Source organism: Manis javanica, chromosome 14, assembly GCF_040802235.1.
Source record: "Manis javanica isolate MJ-LG chromosome 14, MJ_LKY, whole genome shotgun sequence".
Taxonomy (NCBI): domain Eukaryota; kingdom Metazoa; phylum Chordata; class Mammalia; order Pholidota; family Manidae; genus Manis; species Manis javanica.
Genome location: NC_133169.1, coordinates 15,696,408 through 15,704,736, shown reverse-complemented (window position 1 = coordinate 15,704,736; position 8,329 = coordinate 15,696,408).

Sequence of the window (8,329 nt, the reverse complement as noted above, 5' to 3'; positions counted from 1 at the left end):
TTTGAAGATCCTGTAGTCTACTGAGAAAGAACAGCGTGCATACAAATCATCATAGTAATGCGTATAATACTAAAAGTTTTGGACTGAAAGTCCAAAATGAGTTCAGGAAAGGGTGTGATTACCTCCCTTTGAAGAAGTCCTGACTTAGGGAAGACGAGTGACAGCTTTGTAGAATTTGGAAGGCTGGGTAGATGCTGTGGCCTAGGGTACCGCAGAGCTCTCAGGCAGGTGGGAAAGCGTGCTCCAGGCATGGAGGCATGACAACAAGAAGGTGCTGGGAGCACTTCGGTGGTGCAGCTACCTATGCAACTGGCAGGGGCCCCAGTGTGGGAACAGGGGAGTGGTTGAATTCGAGGCTGGTGGGTAGAGAGCTGCATAACATGGAAGATCTTATATAAAAAAGCAGTATGAAATGTACCTGGAATTTGAAGGGACGCTATTGAAGACTAAGGACTCATGCCTTAAACTGGTTGCTCCTGCATTTGGAAGAGGAACTGCCACTGCCCAGCTGAGAACCTGTGTTCTTTCAAGTAATACCTATTGAAGCTGCAGTGGCTGGAGAGGACATAGAAGTAAAACTTAATAGGGCCTGATGATGGTTAGACATGTGAGGAAGAGATGATACATTGAAGAATCTCTCATTTTTATGACTTTAATAAAGAGACTCAAAAGATGGTGGTGTCATCACCTAAAACAAAACACAGAAGAAAGAGCAGGCTGGGGAAGAAAGATACTCAGTTTTGTATATGTTTGATGGGAGTGTGGTGCTTCACAACTGAGATATTAGGCAAGAAAGAAGGAGAAAGAAGGAACGGTGGGTAGGCGATAGACCAAAAGAGAAGAGCTGGATTATACAAACTTCTTTCCAATGCATCAGAAATCAGGCATGTATACAGGTTTTGTGGGACCTGAAGGTTATAAAATTTTACGGGTTCTCTTAAAGAAAAACAATAAAAATTAATACAAAATTAGAAATACAAAATATGGTGTGAATGTGAATGAACATATTGAGCATGAGAAAAAGTAATTACCACAAATTTTAAAATGTTTTAAAAGCTTGAAAAATACCACAATAGAAAAGATAAAAAAAGAATGTGATTTTAAAAATTAACTAATAATCATTTATTTAAATTAACTCTGGCTGCATAATCATTGTTTCCTCACAAAATGATTCTGTAATTTTTTTTTTCTACGCTGGACATAGAAAGATAATTCAATCTTTTCTCATTAATGATTGTTCCAAACTATTTTTAATAGTGACAGTTTAGTGGTATTCCTTTCAGATTAACAACTCATTCATTCATAATGGTTTAAGTTTTTAGAATTGTTGCTGAATTTGGGAAAACATTTATCAAGTTTCTGATAAATTAGAATAGATACATAAATATAGAATGTGTTTATATTGTGGCCCTATATCTTTTTAACACAACTTGGGATAAATCATTAATATCGGCAGTAGAAATATTCTTAGAAGCCATTCCTGTACCAGTATGACAAGAAATAATTTAACCATGCATGGAAGGGTTTGTGATCCACATAAACATATTCTGCTAAAAGCAAACTAAATTGATCACAAACTCAATTTCTTCTTATCATTGATCTTAGAAATGCCTATAACTACTTCATAGTCACCTGATACAAGGGGAAGGTAGAGTGGATAAACTTAGTTTTGCAAATTTTACAAAAATATTTTGACCCTATAAAACACTTTGATAGAGACCTTCAGAAACTTTGAAAGAGCCTCATACAAGTGACAGGTCATGAAGTTTAAGTTTCACAAACTTCATGGAAAAGTCATCTCTGTAGTAAGGCATAGGGACCAATGAGAAGCATAGAATTTTCTCTCCTTCTTTGGTTATAGGCACTCCATTCATGAATGCTCTTCTTATCCCTCCTTTTCTATGTACTCTTGGAATTCTAGATGGGTCTATTTAATAGATTCTATTTGTACTGCTTTAAAGATAAGAATGGAAACCTCTGCCCTAGTAAAGGAATTTGTGCTTGTTTAGAACCTGTTGGACAGCAACTGACTCTCCAGCTATAAATTCCTGTAGAGGAAATGGCTAGCATCTAGGCAGTGTTGACGATAATTCCTTTAAACTTACTGTTTTCCAACACCACACGTGGGTATCTTTTGATTTATGAGAAGGATATTAAACATACGTTTTTAAATAAGCATTTCGGGTCATGTTCATTACATTACTTAAGAGTGAGTAAACAGAAAAATAAATATGAGACCTTGCAAATCTTTTGCAATATGAGAGAAGAACAAAGCCTTACTCAGAAAAAAGGAAAATATTTATTTCATGAGGTATAAGAAACTTTTAGAGAACATCTTGTTCTTAACGAGGACATTATTTCTATTTTAAAGCAGGCTGAGATAAGAATTTTTCAAAACAAAACAGTAGTTGAAGTGAGTTGTTTTAAAATACTAAAAAACAGACTGTGTGTTACAGAAAATTGAAAAAATGAAATAGATAGCAAACTGGGAAACAACCTCAGAATTCAGAAGAAATAAGCATACAGATGAAAGCATGAGAGAATTGTTACCAAATAGGGACGGCAATTCATTGAGACTCAAGTACTAAAAAATAAGTCCCCTCATCTAGAAAAAAAAAAGAATACTTCATGGATACAAAGGAAGTTACCTGATATTAATAGATTTGCCCTCTTTCAGTTTGTTTAGTGAATAGAGATTCACACAATAAAGTACATTGATCAATATTAAAAAGCCTCAAGAATAAAGGGAGACTTTAACCACTCTAAGGAGGAAATGATACCATAAGAATAAAACAAAACCCAATGGTTTTAAGTGACTTCAAGGATCTTTTTTGAAACACGTATGGGACAATAGCTACAGATCTCAGACTGAGATCAGGGTGGCCCCCCAGGGCCATTCATTGGATCCTAATACTCTTCCAACTTTACTCGTGCCCATCAGTCATGCAAGATTTTTCCCCAAGCCTCCCAAACTGTCCCCATCAAAACTAAACCCTATGATGTATATGCTAATTGGTTTGATTATGGTAATCATTTCATTTCATAATTTACACACACATATATATATCAAAACATCATATTGCATACCATAAATACAAGCAATTTTATTTGTCACACACACACACACACACACACACACACACACACACAAAACTAAACCAGAGAGAATCCACAAACATAAAGGCAAGACTGACATGAGCTTTTGCTGAAAATGCAAATCCAACCTACATTGCCACCCTGTTTTATTTAGGTTAAAAAATTCCAGCCGGTTATTAATTCTTTTCCAAATTAATTTTGGATCATGCGATTCTATTAGTTGGTTTTTGCTGGCACCACATTGCTGAAAGGATGACAAGAAATAGGGAGCCTTGGAAATTGTATGTGTCTGCCCTACAAATTCCAGTCCCATTTTATAACCCAGAAAGTCTTAGATCGTTTGGATCTGGTTTAGATAAGCCGACTAGAGTGAAACCAAATCAGCGGGTCCTCTAAGCTTCCCCCAGCCATCCTTCATTAAGGGAAGAGTCGTTGCTGCCTTTCATGAAAAGGCAGAGCTGAAAGACCAATCTTCGCTGGCTTTGTTTCCATCTGAAGCTTTCCCCACAATTCTGCTGCCAACTCAAGAGCAGAAGTTTCAAGTTTTGCATTGCTATTTTTCAAATACAGGAAGGTTACATGGGGACATTCCCTATAGCATCGTTGAGCCCTGTGCCTCCTTTTGGTTCAAAGAGTTCCAGAAGAGCTATAAACATGGGCACTTGCATGTTTATAACGCTCAGGCACCAGCCTGTCTGCTGCTGAACAAATGCCAAGCCCTGTATGTCTTTGCTGCCGAACGCTCAAAGGACACATCTGAAGGGGATGCTACAAGGGTTATAAGCTCTTTTGGATCTTCACCAAACTCTATCCAGTGGGACACCTTGGAACCACCGCAAGAGACTGTAGACCATCTCTGCAAACTCAACAAAGTGGAGCACATTGTAGAGGAGAAAAAACAGTTCTCTGATTTTGGTGGGCATACTCTGCCCCAACTTCCTGGGAAACCTCTCCAAGGAGGACCTTCTGGCTCCTTGTTCACTTCCAACAGGCAGGACAGAGAATGAGCAGCCTCGTGTAGCATTCCAGCCTGTAGCAATTACAGGTTCATTGGACGTTCAAAGTAGAAGTTACTTTGAGATTGTCTAGCCAGTCCAGTCCACATCTTATGTAAGGAGAAATGTGGCTCACAGAGGTTGAGTGCCTTTCCAGTTGTCTCACGGACAGTTTGAGTCTGAGCTAGGATTGCAGCCTAGGTTTTTCTGTGCTTGGCTGCTTCAGTTCTGTCCTTAGAGACAGATGGTTTCTTTTGGGCCTCGAAAGTTAGAAAAGTTCAAAGTTGTTACTTTTTGTTTTTTATATTGTTGTATTGCAACTTTTAGTCAAACCCCTTAAGAAGTTTATAAAACTGGTTTGAAATCTCTAACTTTTTCAAGGATGAATGTGAATGTCTAAATACACAGTTTGGCTATACTCAAAAAGGTTCATTGATTGTAAAAGCCCATGAAACTCTAGAACATATATCGTCACAGGCCCCTTTAGATGGTAAATTCCATGAGGGCAGTTAAGTATTGCTACCTTGCTCAGGGTCCAGCACAGTACCTGTACGTAGGAGGTAGTCAAATATTGCTACAATAACTCTTCCCTCTAGCTAACCTGTCCAGTATAGCTGCTCAAGTGACATTGTCCTCCTAGTAGCCACTCATATTCAAAGTGTTCCTACAGTCAACTCATCCATCTCACACTCACCTTTAATTAGATCCTCCCTATGTGTATTCTATGCCTTCATATATCTTCTGTTGGCTTGGGTTCATTGCTCTGTTTTGTTGAATTACTTATTCAATTACGGTATACATACAGAAAGATGTTCATAAGTGCATAAACTTCCTGAATTTTCTCAAAATGAAAAGTTTTTTAAATGAAAAATACAAAAACAAGAGTAGATCATGTCCCTGTCATTGAGAAATTTGCAATCTCTTTAAAAGAAAAGAGGCACACACACAAAATTAATTCTGCCAAAGACACCTGCCACATGAATACACCATAAGATGTTTGTTGGAAAGGTTCAGAGGAGAGAGAAGACAGAGCTGGAATAGCCTGGGAAGATTTCATGGAAGACAAGACTTAGAGAATGGCTATGAATTGGGAAGGGAGAAGGAGAAAGAAAGAAAGTTTTGATTGCAGGGGCAGAGCGATCCAGTGACACTGTGTTCCATCTGAGGGCAGGAAGTCAAGTGAATAGAAGTATGTGAGATGAGAGGACTGGTGATAGATACTGTAGAAATTCTGTTTGGAAAAGCAGGGCCTTATACTTAATAAGATTATACTACATAGTAGATTATACTACAGGGTGAATCTTTTTTTTTTTTTCATTAGGATGGGAGTAAGCACAGAAAAGACTGTTTGGGAAGTGCAGACTGCTGTGTGGTCTCCGGCAAGGGTACACCCAGGAGATGCTGTGCAAACGTGCGTGCTCGCCCTGATGGGGCCTGACCTAGAAGGAGAGCACCAGGAAGGAAAAGAAGAGATGTGTGAGAGACTATAAAATAATTGCCATGTTGTTGTGCAGAGCTTAACTGGTAGTAAGGAATCAAAGTCCATCTGTTGTTTAATATGTCATTTCCCTAATAACATTTTAGGCTGAGTGCTTGATGTTTTAATTCCAAAAACCAGCTTTTGAGTTTTGCTATGAGATTGGCCCAGAAGGTGATATATTTTCGATCAAAGGCTTTTTTGATGAGCCTTAAGAAACAGCAACCCCATACTTCTTTCATTTGTAAGCTTGACCCCATGTGGAGGTATGGGCTAGGCAAATAAATAGCAAGAATAAGAACGTCTTTATTCCTCTCACATTCCCTTCACTTTGTCCTTTGTACCATGGCAAACTGGAAGGGGACACTGAAGCATTAATGCGGTTGTATGAGGCACTCACAGTGGCCCCTGAGGAACAGCTTTCAATATGCTACACTGTTATGCTGAGAAAGTTTGCGACCCAGATCCTTTGACTCCATCCCCCGTAACAAGAATCAACAGTGTCAAGTTGCTCAACGAATATTCACTAAATCTAAATAAATACGAAAATTTTACAAATATTCCACAAAGATTTGTTGGGTACCTCTTGGAAGGCTAGCACTCAGGAGTATCTTCCCGGCAAGTAGGTGGGTGCTTAATAAATATTTATTGGATATGAAAAATGAATGAATTGGTGAAAACTAGTGTTTTAGGAGGCTTAATTGCTGGATTTGAGGAGAAGGAGTCCAGAAGTAGTGGAAACAGTGGACTTCTGTTGTGATCCAGACCTTTGGTTGTGAAGGCTTGCATGTGAATACAAAGGAAAGGGGGTGTGTATGATATTTTGTGGGGCATATCCATGGTGCATTGCTGTTTGGTGATAATAGGGAAACTAATAAGATCAAGGAGAGGAAGAGAATCATATTGTTGAGTATTTGAATCTGAATGGAAAGAGCAGTCAATTGCGGGGAGCGAGGAGGAGTAGTGTTCTTTGTAAGTAGATGTAATTAGGGTCAGGGTGGAAGAGGCCTTTGCAGGCAGGCATCCTGCTAGTAGAAATTTCCCACTGGCTCCTGGGCCAGTTAAAAATTTCTGATCTAGAAGTGTCCTCACCTGATCAATCAACAGAGGTGTACATGTCAATCACTAAACTAGATTGACATTTTATAATGTAAAATCAACCATGCTGGGTCAAACAAATTGTTTCATCGTAACTCAATCATCAAATTTCTCTTATAAAATTACTGTATTTTACAGAAATCCAGAATTCATAAAACATGATTGTTACAACAACTGCAATTTTGAACTGCCTTATGTATTAATATGGTGTCTAAATCAGGGGCAATGCTCAACCAAAGTGTTTCTCATTTTTTTTGTTTTTTTGTTTTTTTTCCATTATCATTCCCAAAGGAACTTCTTTAGGCAGCTGAATAGTGATGGTATTTGGAGTTAAGAAAAAGAGTTGAGTTCATTGGCAGAAGCACGTAAAGAGCAGAAACCTAAGGCCACACCAAGAAGAGGGTAGGGAGAGGTAGGAAGTGGTGGGAACAGAGCAGATCAATGCACTTTAAGGATTGAAAGTATAAGATTTACAAATCATTGAGTCAGGGGGAAAGAGAGTTTTAATGAGGAGGTAATAAAAATTTTCAAGTACTAAAGAAAGGTGAAAGAGAAAAAAATCAAGAAAAGACCATTGGATTAAGACTTTTCAAAGTGGGCTTATAAAATGTATGTCTGTGGTCACGCCTATGTGATCTATTGATAACTAGTCAGATTACTGTTTAAATTAAGTAGAAATAATTGCCTGCCCCCAGTTATTTGGAGCTAGGTATGTATTTTAAAATAAAGCTGTTCAGTTGCTGGTTTTCAATATACTGTATTGAACACTGGGTAGTTGTATCATGGCAAGAATTCAGATATACAGTCCTTTCTCAGTCGTGAAGGCTATTCATTGTTAGCATCAAGGAAAACACAGTCCATCTAAGGTCAAGGCATATTTTCAGCAGGAACTGGCAGTAGTTCACTCATTGGGTGGCTAACAAAGAATTTTCAGTGTAAGGACCAAGGGGGTGGTCCCTTGGCTCCAGCGTTCCAGCAGCCAATGTGCTCGGCGTTGTGGCTGAACAGGAATGAAGACACATCACTAACCACATAGGCAAGATTTTCAGGCCACTGCTCTGTGGGATGTTGTTTATGGGTCAGTTTTGCAAACAACTTCCCTCAAACCAAATATTCAAGTAGCTGAAGCTTGGAGATAATTAGGTAGTGGCTCTACATACACACTGAGTCCTGGACTTGACAGGGTTTGAGAGATCACCTAACTCAAGCCTCCAACCTGCGTATTCTACTTTACAACACCACTGATAGATACTCAGCCAATTTCTGCTTGAATGCTGCCAGTGAAGGGGCATTCACTACACTGTGAAGAAGTCCATTCTGAAATTAGTAATCTGTATTTTAGAACTATTAACAATTTCCTGGGACTAACATTGATGTAGTGTGTATGTGGTATCTACTAGCCACCGTTCTTAGCACTTTCTATGTATAACTCATTTAATCTTCTCTTTATCCCATAGATAATATGGTCACATAATAAAGTAAGTGCTATTAGTATCAATATGCTTTAGATGAGGAAATTGAAGCAGAGATAGGTTATGTAAACTTCCTAAGGTCAAAGAGTTCAAACTGGCATCTGAGCTCATAACTGGTTTGCTTTAATGCTTAATCCTTCCTGCTACTTATTTAAATATTTGAGGACAGTTGTTAGGGCTTCCCCAAGCAT